Source organism: Dermacentor variabilis, chromosome 5 (assembly GCF_050947875.1).
Source record: "Dermacentor variabilis isolate Ectoservices chromosome 5, ASM5094787v1, whole genome shotgun sequence".
In the NCBI taxonomy this organism is placed as follows: Eukaryota; Metazoa; Arthropoda; class Arachnida; order Ixodida; family Ixodidae; genus Dermacentor; species Dermacentor variabilis.
In genome coordinates this window covers 108,420,790-108,444,341 of record NC_134572.1, presented here as the reverse complement: position 1 = coordinate 108,444,341, position 23,552 = coordinate 108,420,790, and the positions used below count along the sequence as shown (strand labels likewise).

Here is a 23,552-nt window from a genome sequence, read left to right as displayed (position 1 = left end):
AACGTTCACTAACTTCTCAATGAATTTCATTGAAACGCATGTTGTTACTGTGACATTATAAAGGATCAGCACTCGAGTCATATACAACTTCCGTCATATTTAAGCCGAACACGCCTTAATGCCTTATTGCTTGTCCTGCATACAATGCCAGAAATGTGTGATTCAGGTTGCAGGAACAATAATAAAGCGAGTAAGGCCACTCTTCACGATAGACTTCACGAAGAATGCCGCCCCTAACGCTCTATAACGTACGCGGTTTGTTCGTGCTCGTCTCTCTTTCTATCTATCTCCCCCTTCCCCTCTCTTTCTTTTTTTGTCCCCTCAACCCCTCCCCCAATGCAGGGTAGCCAACCGGAACTACCTCTGGTTAACCTCCCTGCATTTCTATGCATCCCTTTTCTCTCTCTCTTTTTGATTCAGGTTCGTCACTTGATAGTGTCATTGTTTCTTTCTTCAAAAGCGTTCGATGATTACTCGTTACAGTCTGTGTTTGTTAAACATAAACCACTAGAGCTGCGTCATCATTTTTCAACTTAAATCTAACGGCTGCACATTCTATGGAAAATTTCAGGGCCAGCTACCCATTATGGACAACGGCCTAATGAACTCTAGTTTTTTTTTCTTTTTCTTGTGATATAGGCTGTGCACTTATTAGAAACTGTGAGAGTGGCACCTGTTTCAAGGTGATTATTTTTCTACAAAGATATCTCACAAACAAACTGTTCTATTCAGGTTTATGGAGCAGTTGACGAGGAGTGCTCCTCGGGAACTGTAAAATGAACGCCAATGCATTTCTCCACAACACTGGGCGGGTATGTTCTCAAACCGACATTAGTATCTGGATTCCTGCCAAGTCGACGCGCGTTGATCTCTGGTTACGTAGCTCGACAAGTTAATTTCATTAGCAAGTTCACCTCCCCCCTCCCCTCTATGAGAAGGGTGCTACTTCGTATGTTGACATTAATTTACGGAATGAGTTACAGCACACAACGCATGAAATAGCACTGCACAGACGCGCTTGTGCTGCCATCCTTTTTCGCATAATGTGTTTTGTTGCTCTTTGCGCAAATTGAAAGCCATTAACCTCGACCAGTAGTTTGCCACATTATCGTGTTGCGGTGACGAGATAAAGTAGAACGCGTGGCTCTCGTACGACAGTAAAATGTTAAATTGATTGATTGATTGATTGATTGATTGATTGATTGATTGATTGATTGATTGATTGATTGATTGATTGATTGATTGATTGATTGATTGATTGATTGTGCTGAAAGTTTCAAGGCAACACGCGAACTATAAAGGTGGCCGGTGTAGTGAAGACCTCAGACTAATTTCCACCACGTGAAGTTATATTAACGCGCACCTAAACCTGAGCGCACGAACGCGGCAACAGCCGCTCGAAATCACGCTCGCGATCACGTGATCAGCAGCTGACACACGCTCACACTGCGGTCAATCTCTTACGTCGATCAGTATTGCTGCGCACTTCGTCGGATTCCCTTTCTTAACACCGCGGTCGCGTCGTGTCCATTGTTTTGCCAAGGCGGCTATAGATTGGCTATCTCGCTGACGCGCGGCAACTGCCGGCAAGGACGTCGCAAGTAAAAGGCCGGGGTCGCCAGAACACGCCACTGGCCGGGGCGGGACAGGTTGTCGTGACATCATAAGCCCGTGACGTTGACTGATGGCGTTTTGATTTCGCACCCTAGGCCGAGATTATCTTTGTCCGGAAGCAAGCCTGTCGTGATGACGGTCGTTTTGGGCCGCTTGTTGATGCCTCCGCTTGCTGGTCCTGCTGCTGCTGCTGCTGCGATCGCCTTGGTCACCGCCCCGCTCGCTCCCTCTCTCTTATTTCTTCTTTCTCTTTGGAACGCGTCCGGGTGCGGCATATCTGTTGTAGTGGCTCACTGCTGCTCGGCCCTGCCGACCTCCTCATCTCAGTGCGGCTGCTCCGGAAGTCGCCGTTCAATAACGCCTTGTCGGCAGAAATGTCCCCTTCGCTCAGCGGTATATCTGACAAACACGGCCACGAGCGATTTAGCGGTCACTCTGTTTTACCTTTTTCTTTTTTTCACCTTCGCGGCTGCGGTTCAGTGCTGCGCGGAAAAATGAAAGGTAGAGAAGTTTTTTCGGACACCGTGGTTTGCAAGCGCACGCGAAGTGACCTCTACACGTAGTTTTCTTTTTTTTTCTTTTTTTCCTCTGCGTCGTTGGCGTGGCACCGCATTTGCTTGTCAGTTTTTGGTAACCGCATGTGTTAAGAATACCATCGCTGCGCCGGAACAAAAAATCCATCAACGAATATCGACGAATCAGTAAGCCCTATGAATGAGTTATTGAACTTAATAAAGAATGCTGTGCTCGCAAAACTCCTTCCCTGCCTTGATTTAAAAAAAAGAAGGAGGTAAATAAGGTAGATCATGAGTATAGAAGCACATACCCAGATTACCGTGCCGGTAGTGTATCACGTCCGTATAAATGGTAACACGCTGTTGACACGAGAATAGACGTCCGAGAGAACTCCACCACACACAAATGCTCTCACAAAACGCTAAATTTTTACTATTATCTTTAAGAGAGCTGACCGTAATATACACGCACAAAAAAAGAAACAATTTGTTTGTGTGTCTAGGAAGTATGGTTATGAAAATGGCTTGCAACCAAAATCGAAAACAACGAACGGACGCATAGCAAACGCAATAGAATGAATAATAAAGGCGGTGCATAGCGCTGTAGAGCACCGAGCTGTAGAGGTAACGCGTGGAACTTGCTGAACATAACAGCCGTGCAAGTGCTGATTAGGATAGCGTAGCACCAGTTTGGGGTAATACTACTACTACTACTACTACTACTACTACTACTACTACTACTACTACTACTACTACTACTACTACTACTACTACTACTAATAATAATAATAATAATAATAATAATAATAATAATAATAATAATAATAATAATAATAATAATAATAATAATAATAATAGTAATAATCCGTCGCTGACAGGTTGAAAATTACATCCTTGCCACATTAAAATTGAAAAATTTAGGAACCCACTCATAAAATATTTTGGGGGTTTTACCTGCCAAAACCACTGTATGATTATGAGGCACCCCGTAGTGGGGTACACCGGATTATTTTGACCACCTGGGGTTGTTTAACATGCACCCAATGCACGGTACACGGGCGTTTTTGCATGTCGTCCCCATCGAAATGCGGCCTTCTCGGACGGGATTTGATCCGGCGACTTCGGGCTTGGAAGCGCAGAGCCCAAGCCACTGCGATACCCTTCTTAACTTTTTTTTCTGTCTCTCTCTTTCTCTCCCTATTTAGATACGTCCTAACTTCGCAATTTCAGTGCTTGTGTGTGATAAATGTACTAATGTTTTCTTTTTATTTCTTTCGACGCTAACATATATAATAATTTCTTGTAGAGACTAGAAAGAAAACAAGCAGTGGGTATCGTCCATGGCGCCAAACCTCCTTTTATGTGGATGTTATGTTTAAAACATTATAAGCGATGCAGAAATACTGTCTCCCTCCATCGATAACCGCGTCGTCCATTCGCCCTTTAGGTACTTTTTTTATTAACGCTTTCTTTGCTCGCTGAAATATAACTTCATACATCTTCATTACCAATCATGCGTTCAGCTTGTCTAAGTGCGGAAAAACGCGTGGGGCAGCATGGACAGAAGAAGCACCTGTGTCGATCACGGCAAGTTGACGCAGGCTTAGCGAACAGAATCGGGAGAATCAGTGGCAAGGATATTTTGGGCACGACATTGCCTGACGATAAAAGTTACTCAATCAATCAATCAATTGCCTGACGACGGTACTGTAAACCACGTCTGGAATACGGTACCGTTTAAGGCGAGTTCTACGTACTATGCACCTACCTAGGCCATGATTACAACGTGCCTTTGCTGCAGCAAGCAGCGAGCCACCAGTCGCCATAGCGCCGAAGGCACTCCGTAACTGCGGTGCATGTGGCAGAGCATTGTTAACGTGAATGTGACACGAGCGGATCGAGTCAGCAGTCGAGCTGAGAGCTCGACCCGACGGCGTTAACACCAATTCGTAGCTACCGAGTTGATATTGTTGAGGGCGTGATCGCGGAAAACGTTGCTGCACGCGTTGCTGAGGGATGTTCTGGAAAATATGCGAATAATTCAGAACTAGTCCCGCAGCCACCGCAAAGCTGCGAGACTCGTGCTTGTTGCTCGTCGCTGCCGTTCGGTACAGTGGCCCGGCAACCGAGACGCAGCTGACCCGCAACGTCGGTAAAGTGAAATCTGACTCATGCTGCATGTCCTACAATCTAGCGCCAGGAGGCGATTTCTTTGGCGCGACTACAGCGGGCAAACTTTCGCATAAGTGCACCCTTAATTTGTTGCGTTCTTTTCGTTTAATTCCTGTCTGCCTCGATTTGACTCGTTTTCCGCGTCCCCGAGCGCACGTTTCTCTTTCGCACGCTTCAAGCAGTACAAACTCTGAAGCGACCGTTCCTTCATCGCTCCCTTTACGGTCGGAACGTCCAGGGCTCTCTGAAAACGCATTTGTCTTCGATCGAGCGGACGATTCAGTTGGGGAAGGCTTGACGGATAACTTGACGTATAGGACAGACGAAGGGAAACAAAAGGAGGAGCAGACAGACTGAGCAGACAGACGCAGCGTTAGAAAAGAAGAAAGTGGTTGTTACCTTCCCTCGCCACTTATATTTCTTTCTTCTGGACTTTTATGCACCTTGCGACAGCTAGCGGTCTCTCACGGGCATGAGCGGAGTGGCGAAGAGCAGGAAGGCTGACCGCATTGAAACCAGCCGATGGCTTTTCGCTGTACCGCTGAAACACTTTCCCATGCCCGTGTTAGTGCATCAGAATCTTCTGAAGCCCATTTGGCTCCCGTGCGCCAGCTGATCCTTCCTTTTTTTCTATACTATTGTTTTATATATTCTCAGGCTCGCGACAACTCATTTGTTTATATTGTAGCTGTCTCCGTTGGAGTGGCCGTTGCTCGAATGTGTATGCGTGAAGTCGCGAGGGAGACGCTTTGCATGTCTACGCCAGCGTCCAAGAACGATGAAAAAAAGAGAAGAAGAAAAGAAAAAGAAAGCGAGTTCGCTTAGGAGATGTGCCAGCGAACGCGTGTATAGGGAGGAGCTCGAGTAAATCAAGAGAAAGCCCGGCTCTCCCTCTCCGTCCTTGCGGCAAAGATGCAACTGGAACCAATGGCCAGAACAACACAAAGGATAGCGATAGAAGAAAGAAACGCCTGAGAGCCAAGGCGATGTTTTGCTTCTCAAAGCCGGTCCACGTGTATATAGGGCATACGTGAGCACAATACCCGATACGCCGTGTGCGTGCCAGAGACGCAGCGTGACCCCCGGGACCTCTCGAGTCAATTGGCTTGCTTACTTTCATTTTTCTTTCTTTCGTGCGATCCCTGGCAGGAGGCAAAGGGTGCCGGCCCTTTGACGCCTTGTCACTCTATCCGATCACGTCGTTCGTTGCTCCACTGGCGCAATTGTGTAACCTTTCTGCTTGGATCTCGTTTTCCGGTGGTGCCTTAGCAGGGAACGTCGGATAACCATCGAAGCACTCGATGATGGTTAAAAAGGGTACCCCGCGCGTATCACGCAATCAAAACCACCGTCAAACGTTTAGGGAGAACATTTTGTTGCATTGTCTTGCACCTATGGAGGCTGTTGGGGCCCAGGGTAGCGTGGCATTGTCATCAGACCGCAGGCATCCGGGAGACCATTGTGACCGGGTAGGGGCGAGACGATTTTTAGTGCGCAACTTGCACTGTTTATTCCATGGTAACGAACTAGGAAAGAAGAGAATACAAAGGATATATTGCGGGGCCGCTTAAACATGCCCGCTAAAATCGCAGGCGGGGTTTCGCTCGCGCGAACGTCACTTGGTATCTACTGAGTCCCGTCGGTGAGTGGCGGCTGCTCTTTCTCTCCTAGGCGATGTTACACTTGCTTGCCTCTGCTGGTGGTAACCCGCAGGTCCCGTTTGGTTCGAGGAATGAGGGCGTCCCCTTGACTCTCACAGTTCGCGGAAGGCGTCCCCCCCCCCTGCACGCACACAGAGGGGAACGTAATCACTGCGGCGCGCCAGCCAGACCAGGAAACCACCTGGGACACCCACAGAAATTTGGGATGTACCCCGCGCTTTCCGATTAGGCATGGTTTTTCGATAATCCTATTTGCACTGGGTGCTTCACGCCAATTTTCTAGGTACACATTTATTTATTAAGCTTATTTTACATACATACATACATACATACATACATACATACATACATACATACATACATACATACATACATACATACATGCATGCATGCATGCATGCATACATACATACATACATACATACATACATACATACATACATACATACATACATACATACATACATACATACATACATACATACATACACACACACACACACACACACACACACACACACACACACACACACACACACACACACACACACACACACACACACACACACACACACACTGCCGAGTCCTATATGTAGCTATAGCTGGACTGCGAAATATATAGATAAGAGTGAATCAGCCAAAGATAATGCGATCAAATCAAAGTTTGGTCAAAATGAAGAGTACAAAAGTACACAAACACAATCAAATTGTTGAATCAGTCGGCATAAGCTCAGTGACTTTGGCGTAGTGCTGTTGAGCTACAGATGGTGGGTTGGATCGCGGTCGCGGTGGCAGCATTCCAGTGGGGACGAAATGCAACGACGCTTGTGAACTTAGATTTGTGCACGCGCTGAATCACCCCGCGCTGTCGAAATTAATCCAGGAGGGCCCCCCTTCCGTGTGCCTCATAATCATATCATAGTTTTGGCACCTAAACCCCCCTAATTTAATTAATTTTGGCATACGCCAGCAAACACAAACAAAGACAAATAAATATTACATGTAAAGCGATATACTGCCTTATTTCTTATAAGAACGGAACATTGTGCGGGAAAGTGCTTGCTTTCTAATTCAAATTACATTCAACAATAATACCCACTCAAACTGCGAATAGTTTACTTTGTAATCTTAAGTTCTACGATATAATCTTTAGGACTTCCTCAGTACGAACGAGTTTCGATGACAACGGAAGGCGATAACCCTCGAGTGTATGTTTCAGGCACCAGGTGTCCCAAAATAAAACTTGTGTAATTATAGCTCAAGCGTACCTTTAAATCTTTGAGTCCCATTCGTTATCATCATTGCGATTTATATCTATTCTCATCTCAAGTTTACGCCACGGCGACCAGGAACTCTTGCGACGTTTTCACCAAGTCGTCCGACATTTCATCTAATCGAAAAGAAATTACATTTCACGTCTACACAGACGCAGCTATTATATAAACAAACTGCCTTTGCAAATGGATGTTTTGAGGCACGCTTTCACGCCCTCCATGCGCCTGGTTCTGTCGCACGTTTCTGACATTGCGGAACAAACATGGAATGTAAGTAGGAAAAGTACTCTATTCATCTAGTGTGAAATTTTTAGTACCGGAGTGTTCTTAATTTGATATCTCGTTTTGCCCGTTGGTGATGGACCGTCAAACAATGTCTCTCTCCCACCGCCGATCACGTGCTAAGCACGTTCGATTGCATCCGCGTCGTGACGTAAAGGACACCTTCAGTACCGTTATGTTGTTTCACGGATCAACGGCGTCACGGGAATTCGGAAGACCTGTCACTCTGCGTAGGCTCTCATATCCGCAGCAGTGCGCGCGTGTTGGCAAAACCATACGCGCGTGAATCTGCGAACACGTTATAAAAATTGCACGCACCCACAAGCTCCCGCACGCTCTCGGACACTAAACATTCACACAAAAGCAAAAGTACTGAACACGAACCCATAAACTAACACAAGACACGCCAGGTAAAGAACGCAAGCACCGTATATTCAGGCACATACGAGTATACGCACAGGCATTTATTCGGTCGCACAATAACGCAAAGCACGCTAATGCAAAGAACTGGAACAGACGCACACAAGCACATGCAAACACATGCAAACACACGCACACACGCTCCCGCGCTAGCCCACCACGTACACATACGCGCAAACGCACGCCAGGGACACGCAAGCGCACACAAATAAACACCTTCGTGCTTCCGACGTGAAGCTCCATTTGTAAATGCAACTGGTACTTTCATCACCCGTCTTTGCGGGCGATTCCTTTCAAGCATCATCATCCCGATCTCGGCTGCCCGCCCTCGCTGCGATGTTTCTTCCCTTCTTTCTTTCGCTTCGTTGCTTGGAAACGTCTGCTCGGTTACTTTATTTTCTCTCTGTTTGCGATGACGCAGCCGCGCTGCTCTCGGAGCGCAAAGAGGAACGGAGGAAATGTGTTGAGAATTCGGCAGGATGCGAGATGTCTTTCATTTATTACGACGCGCTAGCACCTATAAGAGAGAGAACAACAACAACAGCAAAAGATCGACGTGGCAGCGAGTGTTCAGAGAGATAACATCAGACCAGATAGACAAGTTCACCACTACGGGCCTACAGATGCGAGGTGAGGTAGCGTAAAATAATGCGGGGTAGGATGCGGAGGCAACGAGAGCGAGGAGGGGGCCTCACAGCCATAAACAAGAGAAACCGAACGCGGCAGCCGTAAAAGTCAAGGAATATAGAGATGCAAACGGCCGTGGTTCCAACGGCCTTAAAGAAAGAGATAAAGAGGGGGGAGGGGGAGAGCGAAAGAAAGCAAAACAAAGCAACTCGCAGCTCGGTACGCTCGTACTCGACATTGTGCGTCTGTGTCTCCTACGCTGAGCGCAGCGGCAAAGAGAAAATGTTCAGAGAGAGAGAGAGAGAGCATGATAGGCATTACAGACACAGAGCGTCACAGCCGGCGGTAAAATAAAGATACGAACTCTGCTCATAACGATAGCAAGAGCAAGAACGAAAAGATTCACAAGGTGGCCCCTCTCCTATCCCATACAGGGTGTCTATACGCTCAGTGGGGAAAACAACAGCCCTGTTCGCTCGCCTTTTGGTTTTCCTCGATGAGTCGTTTGCGGCCTACTCTAGGGCTCTCCGGGGACACTGGGTCGAACGTGCTGCAGACCGGCTGGCTGCTCGCAGAAAGGGAAAAAAAAGGAAGAGAACAAAGAAATAAGGTGCAGGGTACGACGGGTAGAAAGAATCAAAACAAAAAAGAAGCAAGGGGAGCTACGGGGGCGCAAATAGCGAAGCTTTCCGGGAGGAGGAAAGCAAGGAGGTAGAAAAACACTGAAACAGTGGAACATTGGCGTTTGTTATATATACGGCGTGACGGAAGTTGGCAAGAAGAAAGCAAAAAAAAAAAGATGTAAAGAACAAGAAAGAGAGGATATAGGCGCTGCTGAGACGAGTAGGGGAACGGGAGATGCCTCAATTTATTCGCCGGCCCCTCAGCTCTTGTCTGAGCTTTGTCGCAACCCTCCCGATCTAGCCTTTTTTCTTTCTTCTTTTTGTGTGCCGTGTTTGTTCTCTCGCCCGCTTTCCGGTGTTTAATTTATTTTCTTGGTATTGTTCGTTTCCCCGTTTTCTCCTTTTTCGCTTTCAGGCTTGTTTCGAGCTTTGCGAACTCTTCGATGGTAACTGCATCGTGCAGCTTTGGGCCAGAAATCCTGCTCCTGCCTCCTACGAATTCTCCCCCGTTCCCGTGTTTTTCTTCTTTCCGCCTCCTTGCGCCGCTACCTTCGGCGACACCTCGACTATATTTCACCGGTCAGGGGCATGTTTTGATACGCGGCGTCTACCGCGCGTCAGATGTGCGTACATCCTCGGATTCTTCCGGTGGTCGTCGTCTCTCTGTTTTCCTTTCCTCCGGCGCCCCCACGGTTGCCCCGTCTGTTTTCGTTTCTTCTCGTATCTCGCATCAGCGTTCATATGAAGAGAAGATGAAACAGAAATAAGTACCCAATAAAATGAACTTTGAAGATATGGTACTGAAACGTGTCGCAAAAGACGAGAGAAAATCCGCCGCTTGTCACTCTCTTTCTCCGCACGCCGCGTGAGCCTTTCTTTCGTTCTTTCTTTCTTTCTTTCTTTCTTTCTTTCTTTCTTTCTTTCTTTCTTTCTTTATTTCTTTCTTTCTTTCTTTCACTTCGTTCTTTCACAGGTATCGTGCGTGACCTAATGAAAGCAGCAATTACTCCGCGTCTCCGGGAAAGGCGCTCCGAGGGCTCATCTCCTCATCTCGTTCAGTGCGCTCGCAGAGGTATACCCCCCGGGGATTTGCTCCCGAATCTGAAGAGCGACACGGCGAACACGACACAGAGTTGAATGAGAATTAAGAGTAAGCTAAGAGATAAGTGGGACGATAATTCACCCTCAACCTGTACCCCCCCCCTCCCCCCTCCCCCCGCTTTCCTCTCCGTTCCGTGAACTGCAAATGAGACGTATAGGCGCTTTCGTTCGCATTCCGCTTTAAAGTAAAGATTGCTGAAGAGGTTTTTTTTGCTTCTTTCTTGGCCTTAAAACGTGCTTGCTCGAATATCTTGCGTGCAGCACGCCCTGGCATTGTGGGGAGGGCAGACGCGGCCACCAGCGATGCCGCAGTTCGAAGTGGTGGAAGGCAAATAAGCACGACTGCAATGACAAAGTACTCTGCATTGTACTTTTCCGGTGATGTTCTGTGCCGTTTGTTGCTGTCTTGTCTGTCTCAAGGAAGAATCTACCTCTGTGAATCTAACGAAGGAGATGTAATGCTGCAGTAGCGTTGCAGTCATGTTGCGCCAAGCCTTACGTGTTTTCCAGCACAATGACCCTACACTGCCTCTCGCTTTAAGTAAACATTAGCAAAAGCTGCGGAGGGAAAATCACTGTGTCATCAGGTAAACTGTCATGGGAATTTCTGGTACAAAGATTCGGCGCTCACACCCTTTGCCAGAGTTACCGGCAGCAAGCGTCTCAAGGCATGGGGTCTCTCCTGTGTGGCATAATCTCAAAACACGATGTGCTTTATTTAGGAGGATTGGAACGAAAGACTGCGTATCTTTATTGTCACGCAGAAAGAGTTTGTTGTATGTTACAAATACTTTTCATGTGCAAAACTTGTTTTTAGTTGTGGTTTATATCCTCAGTCTGTGTATACACCGATTTTTTAATTCTTTTTCTCAATAGACGCGGCGAAGATGGTGGCCTCATCGAAGAGAGAAATCATCGAAGCTTTCCACGCGACATCTGGAGTACACGGCGCATGCGTAAGCTCACCTTCCGTTGCAATTATGCTAAAAAAATAAACTGAAGCTGTTGAAAAAAAAAGTGCGATGGTTTAGGCCGTCAGTGTTCGCAAGTTTGTTTTAACCGATTAGTTTCTCTGAAGATGTGAATAATTACGTCGTGTACTTCCACTTGTTTAGCTCCACCATCTTTATCCACCTTTTTTCATGGAACAGTTACGTTTATGCGAATGTCGTGTGTGATGCTGTGTAGGTCACGTTAATCAAACCTTGTGGGCACTCTCGCGTCATGGACTGGTGCAGGTTCAGCGCATATATTGGTAATAGTTTGTTTTAGTATATCGTAGCAGGTGTCTGCCTCAACGTAAGCGAAATCCGTCTAGACAAACTACAGGCTTGTATCCGGGGATGCATTTAGTATGGTGTTTAGTATCGCCGACCGTAATGCAACGCCGAACTCACTGGACTTTTCTGCTAGGCAGACATAGAAGCACTTTCTCGACTACGCTAAAGTCATTTGTAATGTCCTGTGGTGGGAGAAAAGGATAACGGGTCTCAATAACAGCGACAAAACATTGCTAATACTCTAATCTCGAAGTAAGATGAGAAAATGCCAAAGCCAATTTTAACAATAATTTCTTACTGTCACGACGGAGAGCAATTGGCAATGGTGAATTCATATCAAAACCGGGCTGCTTTGCAAGGGGTCGCCAAATTCTCATGCCAGCGACGGAAGTCAGGCAAAGTCCTCAACGCGAAAATTAAAGGACGGTGTACGTACATAAGTCAGAAAGGTTCCCGTTGTCTTCTGCGCATGCGTTCTTTGAACCTACTGTACCACAGCCTCCGCAAGGGCTTTACGTACGCTATGCCAAAACTGTCTAGTGTCTTTCAACCAAGTGACCCCTTATTACGCTTTGCTGACGCTGTAGAGACCATTATACTCGCTAGCTGGAAATTATCCTGGTTGACAAAGAAAGCAGGGATATGTATATGTATATGTATATGTAAATGTACTAATAGTTATGTATATAAGGCAAAAACATTTATGTAGCCACTAGACTCTACTCTCTCAAAGCCGCTTTTTTTTTTCAGTACTTGATATTTTGCATGCTTAACAACGTGAAGGGGATAAAGTGCACGCGATAGCGAAGAGAAATGGCCGCTATGCAGTGATCCATATTTGTGAGTGGCGCAAGAAAACCCAAAACGAGCCATGCGTGAAAGGGCGTGCCCGTTGCTTTCGTCCATTCGTCGTCTTTTGCACCATTCGCAAATAGAGCTTCTTCCTCATCAATTCCAGCTTTTCCGTGTAACACTAATGAAAGGTGAACAAGCGTTCAGGAAAAAGAAACTTCAAAAGAACATTGTGATACAGATGACACGAAGCGATATGAGCACTTTCGTTCGGTTAACTGCACCTCCGTCCGAAATAGGTAAATTTAGGTCAGCAGTATCTGAGTGACGTGGACGGCGAGTTCACAGGGATACAGTTTGCCTTAGAGTGGCTGGCGCAATGGTCTCTAATTAAGAAAAGGGACAGGCACAACAGTTTTGCTTAGAGCGTGCGTAAATGTTTTATGCACCTCCCGCATTGCGCTTCTCGCAGGCGAAACCATTGCTTAGTACGTTCTCCCAACAGCCAACATTACTCTCTATGTCTTTATACCATAGACAAAGTCGACAATATTGTGATTACCAGGATTACATGATAAGTTGTTCACCTGTTTGTTGTCGGCTGTGTCATGTGTTAGACCCGTTAGGAAAACGTTTGTTTCGAACCACACACAGGCGCCGGTAAGAAGGTACATCGGCGATGGCCGGAAAGTCGAGAGGGGACATATTCGAGACCTTTTAAGCCCGAATGTGATATCGTGGAGACGCCGACCGTAAACAAGTTAGTTATTCCTTCGCGCGCTATAGCGAGCAAATTTTTTTATTAGGGGACACTAACAAATTCAATAGCGCTAGAGAGACTCGTTTCCCTGTCTCTTTATTTTAGTACTTACACTTACATTTCAATTATTTTTCATTCAAGCCACACGCACGCTTATACAGCCTCCTTCTTCGATCCTCTTCCAGACAGAAGTGCTTTCTTTGCATTTATTCCTAGTTATGCAACCTTTCATTGCTTGCGCAATCTTAGGCTGAAATTAAACAATCCTACCTCAACTCAAAAGAAGGCTATTATTGCCGATACTGCTTTCATTCTTCTTTTATTATGAAACGTAGCGAGCAATAATATTATGGCCTTAATTTAGCGCATGAATATTCACTGCCTTAGTCAAGCGAAGTTCAAAGGTACCAGGTATTACGAGCGCCAGAGTGGAAAGTAAATCACAAGAGCTACACTTCGTCTTTCTGTCCTTGCCCTGCCATTTTTATGTCTCCGCTCTCTTTCATTTTTCTGAATGATGCCATAATTTGATGACAAGTTCAATGCCACGCCGTCCATGCACGGTTTATATATATATATATATATTCTACTAATCACAGAACGTTGCATAAAAGCCCTGTAAAGCAGGCTTACCTACACATACGCTGTACATGTGGCGAAGTAGTGCTTTGCAAAGACGGAGAATAAAATAACACAATACGTCAGACTCTGCGCCCATGTGTCAATGACTGCGACAAACAGCTCAAATATATGCAGCCCCTCTCATGATCTGCTGACATCAATAATACGACTGTAGCAATTTACAGCAGCAATGCTCAAGGTTTAGCTTTGCTGAAATGCCACCGTGCACTGCTCAGTAGCTGTTAGTCACTTCGTGCCTGGGCAAGCGAAAAAATTCAACCACCAATTCGTGGTTCGGGTTACCGCTCACATTGTCAAACTTGCAGTTATCCGGCGCATGAGATGAATGAGCAAAGAACAAGCCCTCAGAAGACGCAAACCTCGAGTGCAGGAACCCGCACCTGCAGTGCGGGAACCCCTCCATCCGGGAACCTCGGGTTTAACGAAGGCGTACAATGTATATGTACATCATGATCATCATCAGCAGCAGCAGTATAATCACGATATTTGTAACCTCTGTAGACCAAAGGCATCTCCCATTGATCTCGAATTACCCTTGTCGTGCGCCAGCTGACGCCATGCTATGTCTGCAATTGTTCTTTTTTTTTTACTTTCATTACACCGCCAAGTTACCTGCATATCTAGACTGCGCTTCTATTCCCTTGGCACTCATTCGGTAACTCAAACAGACCACCGGTACCTATATTTGAACGGAAAAAGTATGTCGGCGCAACGCGTACTTTTACTAAGTCGCATATTTGAGCAACGCGCTACAGGTAAGCACTTCACAGTAGTATTTCAAGAGAAGATTACATTCATAGCCATAATTATGTGGATTCTGGAATGTTGTGCCAAGGAGATACAGCACGATTTGTCGATGAAGGATTTAGCGCCAATAATAATAAAAAAGGACAATGAATGGAACGAAGTAATGGAAAAGAAACTTGTAATTTTAAATTTGTGAAAATATTATTTTAAAGAAAAGAAGGGAAGTTATGAAAACATCTGTCGCATAGCGTGAAATAAAAGGAAAGTTAGTTAGTTAGCTGGTTAGTTAGTTAGTTGATTAGTTTAGTTAGTTAGTTAGTTAGTTAGTTAGTTAGTTAGTTAGTTAGTTAGTTAGTTAGTTAGTTAGTTCGTTAGTTAGTTAGTTAGTTAGTTAGTTAGTTAGTTAGTTAGTTAGTTAGTTAGTTAGTTAGTTAGTTAGTTAGTTAGTTAGTTAGTTAGTTAGTTAGTTAGTTAGTTAGTTAGTTAGTTAGTTAGTTAGTTAGTTAGTTAGTTAGTTAGTTAGTTAGTTAGCAACTTCTATCTTGGTGTAGACCGTTTTCAGAATTCCGTCACGTGGATTGAAGAGCTCTGCAAAATTACCTTCTACAGAGGCCAATTAACATTTCAGGGACTCCGGGAAAGGATACGCAAAGTGTAAATAGCAAAAACTAAATTTCCACAAAAAGCTGCTCAATCCCCTTAAACCCGAGTGACCTACGTCGCTTGGAAAACGGTGAACGGGAGCGGCCACTCCGCAACGCCGAGAATGACTGTGGTGGCCAGCGCTAACGTCGCGCGTGGCAGATTACCACTCATTATTCATTCACGAGTTCTGCTGTAAACTTCGAACGGCCTTTACTCTTCCTGCTGGCCACCGTCGCCTCCAAAGAAATATCGAAATGTAATTCTTTCGTCTTTGTTTATGCGCGTTCTATGGGCCCAAAGGCACGTCGCCATCAGATTTGCGTAACGCATGTGCTTCGCTGCAATGCTGCGTATTAAAGTAGCCCCGCTAAACCGCAGCACCACGTTCGCAGGGCGCGATGATACTTTTTAGCATGACTTTTTTTTTTTATTCAACCCAGCGTTTTCAGACTGGCAATTTGTCAAACGTAACCTTAACTACCTTTTTGCTGCAAGTAACGCACGGCTTGTGTTTTCACGCCCTATGGGGAAAATCCGGGGCTGCATGTTACACCAGGGATGACGATTTGAGTCCGTGATGGCGCCACCGCAGCTGCTCCACCTATACTGCGCCAAATAAACGCAGGAAGATATTGGTTTGGAGATGGTTCCGCCGACTTGTACTACGCTGTGCAAACTGCGCATTGCTGTGCGCCGCACAGTTCAAACGAGGGACCACGCAAGCCACGCTCAACTTTGCGACATACGGCTTGCCGATTCTAAAAGTCCAACCCTTCCCCTCAGCTAATAAAATTACTAGCGTTATTGCTAATCCTTTCTTCTAGAAATAAAAGATACGTTATCCAGAAATATGGGCCTGCAAAAGCCTCGGGCATGGCTTCAGTGGCAGTGCCCGAAAGTTGAGGCAGTACGAAGCACGCATGTCACGTGCACCATAATCATGCGTAACGGTGCGCAGTGTACAGCAATTTAGATTGATCTCTCCAACAAGGCGTGAGTTCGCGCTCCTATGTGAGCACTCTCATACTTGAAAGGTCACCTAATACCCCTTAATTCCCTTTTTTCATCATAAATTCGGAATAAGTTCGAACTCAGAAGTTGGAGAGATTTCATAACTTCCGCCCAATCATGTGATCCTTCTACGCTAAAGTGCTTGCCTCGCGTCAGGGTACGAGAAGACCAGTGAAAAGCTGGTCCTTCGGCTTCCAAGGTTTTGTTGAAGCCAGCTGGGGCAAATTACGCAAGTTCTATTATTTGCACTTTGGATTTGTCTGAATATTTGGCAATGTGCCTTTCTAGACTACCAAGTGCACCAAGATTAAACTCGGTAGGTGTGCTATATGTTTTGAGTAGAACACGATATAGAAATATCGGAGTTGTGGGTGCCATGACAGCGCCGCATAATATTACAAAATATTGCTAATTTATCTTTCTTCTTTTTTAGGTGTAGGGTCGAGAGAGTTGTTTGTAAACTACTGAGCTTATCAGAACTTGACGAACTAGAACGTGGGTCATGACAAACACGTTTATTTATTTATTTATTTATTTATTTATTTATTTATTTATTTATTTATTTATTTATTTATTTATTTATTTATTTATTTATTTATTTATTTATTTAAGATACTTTCAAGGCCCGAAGGCATTACAGAAATGAGTGGGTGAACATAACAAAACATTTGTGCAATATACAAAGACATGTTCAACGTGGCGTTTCATGAATGCTGGTTTTGAAGGTGTCGGTATCCAGGATGGCTGCAACGGTGGCGGGAAGGTGGTTCCAATCTTTGCTTATGCTAGGAATGAATGCATTACTACAAAGTTTAGTACGTGAAGACGGCACACCAACTTTGAAACTGTGGTCAGAGTGAGATTATATGTATGACGGTTGGGTGATAAGCTGTTCTTTCAACAAAGGGTTGTGGTGGTATATTTTATGGAATAGCGAAAGGCGGAAGCATCTACGACGGAAAGAAAGTTCTGGCAAGTTGAGTGTTGTCTTCATTGAGGTAACGCTAGCATGTCGGGAGTAGTTTGATAAGATGAAACGCGCTGCACGATTTTGAATGGCTTCTATGCTGTTTATGAGTGTAATGTTAGCTGGGTTCCAAATGGCGCATGCGTATTCTAGTTTGGAGCGAACTAATGTTTTGTAGAGAGTTAGTTTCAGTGACGATGGTGCGGATGAGAAGTTTCGGCGCAAATAGCCCAACATGCGATTGGCATTGCTACATATAATGTCGACATGCATGTGCCAGGAAAGGTTGCTGGTGATGTTTAGTCCAAGGTATTTGTACGACGAGATAACTGAGAGAGGGCTATTATTTAGAAAATATGTATGCAGATTAGTAGTATTGGTACGCTGTGATGCCCGCATGCATTTACATTTGCTTAAGTTAAGCTTCATAGACCACTTGTCACACCATATGAGAACGTTATTAATATCGTCTTGAAGTTTACGAGAATCATTGAGGTCAGTAATTTTATGATGTATAACGCAGTCATCAGCGAAAAGCCTAATAGTTGAAAAGTTCACACAGGAAGCAAGATCATTAATATAGATTAGGAAAAGTAGAGGACCGAGAACCGACCCTTGCGGCACGCCTGACGTTACCGCGAGGGGCGCAGACGACGAATTGTTCGCGATTGCGTATTGTGTTCTATTAGCAAGAAAGTTTTTAATCCAGTTCAGTACTAGCGGGTTAATGCTAAGAAGACTAAGTTTATAGATTAGTAGGTTACGCGATACGGTATCGAAGGCTTTAGCAAAATCGATAAAGATGCAATCGGTTTCAAATCCTAAGTCGGTGTTAGAAAAGAGGTCGTTAGTAAAGCAAGCTAGTTGCGTTTCGCAGGAGAAGGATTTCCTTAAGCCATACTGACTGTTGTTAAAGAAAGAGTTCGTCTCAAGAAAATCAACTATGTGGGAATATATTATGTGCTCCAGAATCTTACAGGGAGTGCTGGTTAGTTATATGGGACGGTAGTTTTCGGGACAATGCGCGTTACCTGATTTGTGAACAGGAACCACTTTCCCCACCTTCCAGTCGCTTGGTAGTGATGAGCAGTGTAATAATTGTTGGAATATCTTAGAAAGAATAATTGATGAATACAGTTCAGTACACTTGAGCATTTTTGAATTAATTTCATCTGAACCCGCCGACGAAGATATTTTCAAATTACCGATTAGTTTTCTAATGCCCACCCAGTCTATAAGAATTGAATCCATTGGGGTATCATAAACTTTCGTTGAAGGTGGCAAAAGCATAGGTGCAGCGTCATGAAAAAAGGAAGCAAAGATATTAATAAAAATTGAGCAACACTGATCACTTTGAACAGAGGTGTTAGACTGGGACAATTGTATTGTGGCTGGTGTATTACCACGAACAACATTCCAGAATTTAAGTGTGTTGACATGTAAGTATGATGGTAATGTAAAGTTGAAAAAGGGTACTTCAATGTTGCAGGTTACATACATACATACATACATACATACATACATACATACATACATACATACATACATACATACATACATACATACATACATACATACATACATACATACATACATACATACATACATACATACATACATACATACATACATACATACATACATACGTACATACATACGTACATACATGCGTACATACATACATACATACATACATACATACATACATACATACATACATACATACATACATACATACATACATACATACATACATACATACATACATACATACATACATACATACATACATACATACATACATACATACATACATACATACATACATACATACATACATACATACATACATACATACATACATACATACATACATACATACATACATGCATGCAAGTACCATCGTGGAGCCTCTGAGACATTTCTGTGTGCAGTCAGTTAAGTATTATAATTGTTGTTGCCAACACACGGTCAGGCACGCCTGCTTGAAAATTTGCACCCGCATGCAGGAGTCCTCCCTGCGTTTAGAGTTGGTTGTTTAAATTATTTTCCAGGAGCAGCAATATCATTTTAAAGCGCAAACTAGTATTGTAAGTAGACGCGCGTTCAACTTAGCCAGCGCCCGCGCAACAGTTGTGGTGGCGCAGGCGTTTGCCGCCGCGTCGCGTTAAAACCCTGATGGCGTTTACGGGAGCGCCTGTGGCGAGGATTCGCTCGGCGAGACCCGCTGCGCCAGTGTATGCTTTAGAATGCCGGCGAGCACTCGACAATCGAAGAGGACCGTACTGGTTTAAACTATACCGCTATGACACGTCATTTACACTGAAATGACATGGAGCAAGCAAGACCTTCAGAGCCCCCACGCGATTCGGTGCGTTCGAGAGGGGGAGCGAAAGCAGCTAGCCTGCACCACAGCTAACGCTTTAAACATTCGCCTCACACACCCGTAACCTTCCTGCGATATATATATATATATATATATATATATATATATATATATATATATATATATATATATTGCTCTTGCAAACACGCATGTGAAACGCATGAGAAGAACACAGAAGATTCGCTGAGCATTTCATAAGTAATAACGGTTGCGCGGTTAGTTTCGTGCTTCTATAAAACAGAACTTATCTCCTCTTGCAAGAAAAAAAAAATATCGTTACAGTATCGGCAGTAAACTTCTCAGCGGGAAACAAGAATTATACCAGAGCCGTAGATCTTGCGCTATTCTTGTTCACTATGCCGAAAAAAAGAAGAGAGAGAGAACAAGCAAGCACGCATGGCGGCTCTTCTGTGCAAAGAGGATATGCGACACTAATTAGCGCATTAATTTTGCGAAGACCAAAGCAGCTCGAAAGCTGCTCCCAGTTGAACTGGTACACGTCCCTTGTGTGCTTCCTTTTCAGAAGCAGGTGCTCAGGGCTAAAGAAGGAACAAATGAAAAAAAAAAGAAGGATTCTGCGCGGAGAAAGATTTCATAACACGCTGAACGTAGGGAACGTCAGGAAATCAATTCCAACCGAGGAACGGACAGGATTAGGAATCCCGTGTCTCTAACTGTTTCTTCTTATTCGTATTCCGACCAGGGCATTAATTCGTTTCCGTTGTACCACGCTTTCTGCTCACCTTACAAGCATTGCCTAAGCCCTCAGTTTCGCCCATTTGTCTTGTCGCAAGAATCGAGATACTGGTCTTTCCGCCTTTTTTTTTCTCTCTCTCTTTTTTGCGTTGCCCAGCAGAGGGGCCATTGTGAAGAAATTTCGAACTTATTTTCTCTGTTCATCTTCGTATATCTTCATTTTTTCTCCATGAAAGAAAAAGGCTGTCAGTTATATTTCAGAAAATCAATTGCAATCGAGGATGGATTTTCATCTTTCACTCATGTCGCTTTTTTGTTTGCTACATTTACTGAGACATCACTTTGCTGGAAATCTGAGATATCCCAGGATATTCTTCTTTTTTTATCGTGGCCTGGCCACCGTTTTTAAATATTTCTCATCGATCGCGCCTTGTGCACCGAGAAATGACTGTAGACGTCTAAAAAAATTATAGTATTTCAGTTTTCATCGTATATCTTCGCTATGTGGCGAAAACGGCCCTTTTATTTGTGGCGCCAGCGTTAAAGACTCTTGATGTAAGTCTACCAATGAAAGTACGCAACACAAAGACAACAAGAAGCCATGGAGACGCGTTGTGCATGCACCTTAGGTAATTATATTTCTTTGTATGCATAATGCAGTATTGCGAGGGGTTCACAATAGTCTGCTCTCTGCGAGTCAGTGTTCCGCGCGACATAATACGCACGCCAAAGAGAGAGAGAGAGAAAGAAAAGAGAAAGATAGAGAGAAAGAGGGAGAGAACACGACGCGGAAAGCGATTCACTAGCATTTATGACATGAAAGTCGTCTTCAGAACACGACTCTTTCGGGGAGCCATACAATGCACCAAACAATGTGTATTCAAGGGGGCACGTTCATGTAGACTATGTTAAAGCTGCGAGAGTCGCTTACCTGCAAATGTGGGACTCGAGAATGTATCTTTCCTGACGCGTTATACTCATTCTACGTTGATTATTATTATTATTATTATTATTATTATTATTATTATTATTATTATTATTATTATTATTATTATTATTATTATTATTATTATTATTATTTGTTTCAAAAATATATATACACTTGACAGGAAAGGGAAGGCGAGAGGCATGCTTGCAACTGCCACTGGAAGGGGCATAACGCCTGTCTACTCTTCAGAAAGGAGGAGACAAGCATAGAAATGCAAGATAGGAAGACGGCGAAGAAAAAAGAAAGAAATAGAAAAATGACAAGTCTCAAAGAATAAAGTAGAACACACTTTCACCAACCAAATCTTTGATTGCGTAGGTGAAATGTTATCAGGGTCGCAGTCTTCCTGAGATGTCCCCATGTCATGACGCGTCGGTCTCTGCTGTATAATACGCCAGTCTTTATTCGGTAGTACCCTGAAAAAAGAGTAGCAAATTCTTTTTTTAAGGCTTACGGTGAGCTTTTATCATACAGCTTGTTACCTCAGTAACTGCCATTTACACTTTACTAAAATCACGATTCGAAGCAAATTTCGTGCTGGCGGGCTTGTCGAGCTGCCGATAAGCAGCTTTTATCGGCCGCTTTGTGTATGCTTGTTGAAACCAACCAAATATATCAATTAAATATTGATTAATTGAATACATAGATTATTAGGTAATTGGCGTCAACTTCCCATCGCCAGTCCTCGATCAATTTACTCACCCTGCACCACACACATCACAGTTGCGGAAATCGCACGCGCGATTACACGTAAGACAAGACAATGCGTAAGCAGACAAGTTCCGCCATCATTAGCGTCATCGGTATAATTTCCATCCTTTCTTGCAAGTTGAAGACATCTCCAATTTTTTTTTTATTACACGTCATGCGAAGTAATTCCAGCATGAAAATGTCCTTGTTTCGCCACTCCATCTAAGCCTTCGCTGCCTTCGGCTGCGTTTAGCTTCCTTTGACAGGTACAATGCGGTCACTGCAATAAACCACTGGTTATATGTTCTTTGCCGTGTAGTTTACTATATAGCTGTTCTTATGGTGGTGGACTTCTATATGGGCCAAGACAATTTTATAGAAGGCATAACAGTGGATATGGATAATTTAACGCATATGAATCAACCACACAAAAATGGGTAGAGATAATTTAATCACCCCTTTTATACCGTCTCCGTTCGCTATTTGGAATGCAATAAAATAATAATAATAAATCCGTTGACAACTAAGCACTTCTTGTGAGCTGTGAATGCGAAAGACAACACAATTTTATAGAAGGCATAACAGTGGATACGGATAATTTAACGCATATGAATCAACGACACAAAAATGGGTAGAGATAATTTAATCACCCCTTTTATACCGTCTACGTGCGCTATTTGGAATGCAATAAAATAATAATAATAAATCCGTTGACACCTAAGCACATCTTACGAATTGTGAATGCGAAAGCGCTAATGTCCGATTGAGCGCGGCTGAGCGGTCTTTCGAATTTTGTGCTGTGGGTCGTACCGATACAACAATTTGTGCTGTGGGTTGCACTGTGGGTCGCTTGTGCTGTGGGTCGTGCTGTGCCCGAACCAGCAAGCAGCAGCAGCAGCAGCAGCCTGCGAGGCCGACGCCGCACGACACCCACGTCCTGCGAGCGTGAGACCGAGGAAGCGCGTCGCGCGACTGGCTCGCCGACCACAACCCGGCTCGCCCCGCCGCTTCGCGTCGCGGTCGAGGCCCGTCGAGGCGTGCTGGCGACGTGGCGTCGCGGCGATGCCCTCTCCCCTCACGAAACACCTGGCGCGCTATTCCTACAGCAGGTGTTCCGATTTGCCCTCTCTGCTCTGTTGAGGCGAGCTCGTGGCGTGGCGTCGCAGGCAATGGGAATTTAGGTGCCGTTTCCCTGCTACAGATGCCGCCGGCTTTCTCGCTCAATGGGCACTTGATGCTTTCGCATCAAAGAAAAAAAAAGAAAATGGTTTTTTTTTTAGGTAAGCCGGGTAGCAGCTTTTACTAGGGCGCGCGCCATTTACATTTGGCGGTATGCACAGCGCTAATATTGCTAGATGAGTCGTGAAGAGACTATCGACTGTACTCCGCGTCGGTATCCGGGTTGTAGTGCGGAAAGCCCGCTGTCTCTTCATCTGATTGAATATTTTGCACGTTAAGCTGTCATTAAAACAAGATCTCGCAACACCGGCAGCACCAATCGCTAGAAACAGAGACAACGCGCGACTCTACTCCACTGTTCTATAAACGGACAAACAACTGCGAACGCCTGTTACACATCAACCTGATTCTTAACGATTTTCTTTTTTTTTTCTTCTTCTTCTTTCTCTTTTACTGAGCTCCCTCCAGCGGCCTTTTATT

General features: G+C 44.5%; 1 protein-coding gene across 6 annotated transcripts in view; it reads left to right on the top strand.

The window, feature by feature from the left end:
- The window catches only part of GluClalpha (glycine receptor alpha 1), a 381,181-nt gene that overhangs the window by 216,539 nt on the left and 141,090 nt on the right, over positions 1–23,552 (top strand). For all 6 annotated transcript variants that reach the window (XM_075693269.1, XM_075693265.1, XM_075693264.1 and 3 more), the window contains one exon: positions 11,166–11,245. The gene's annotated coding sequence lies outside the window, so the exon portion shown is untranslated. The remainder of the gene's footprint in view (positions 1–11,165; positions 11,246–23,552) is intronic.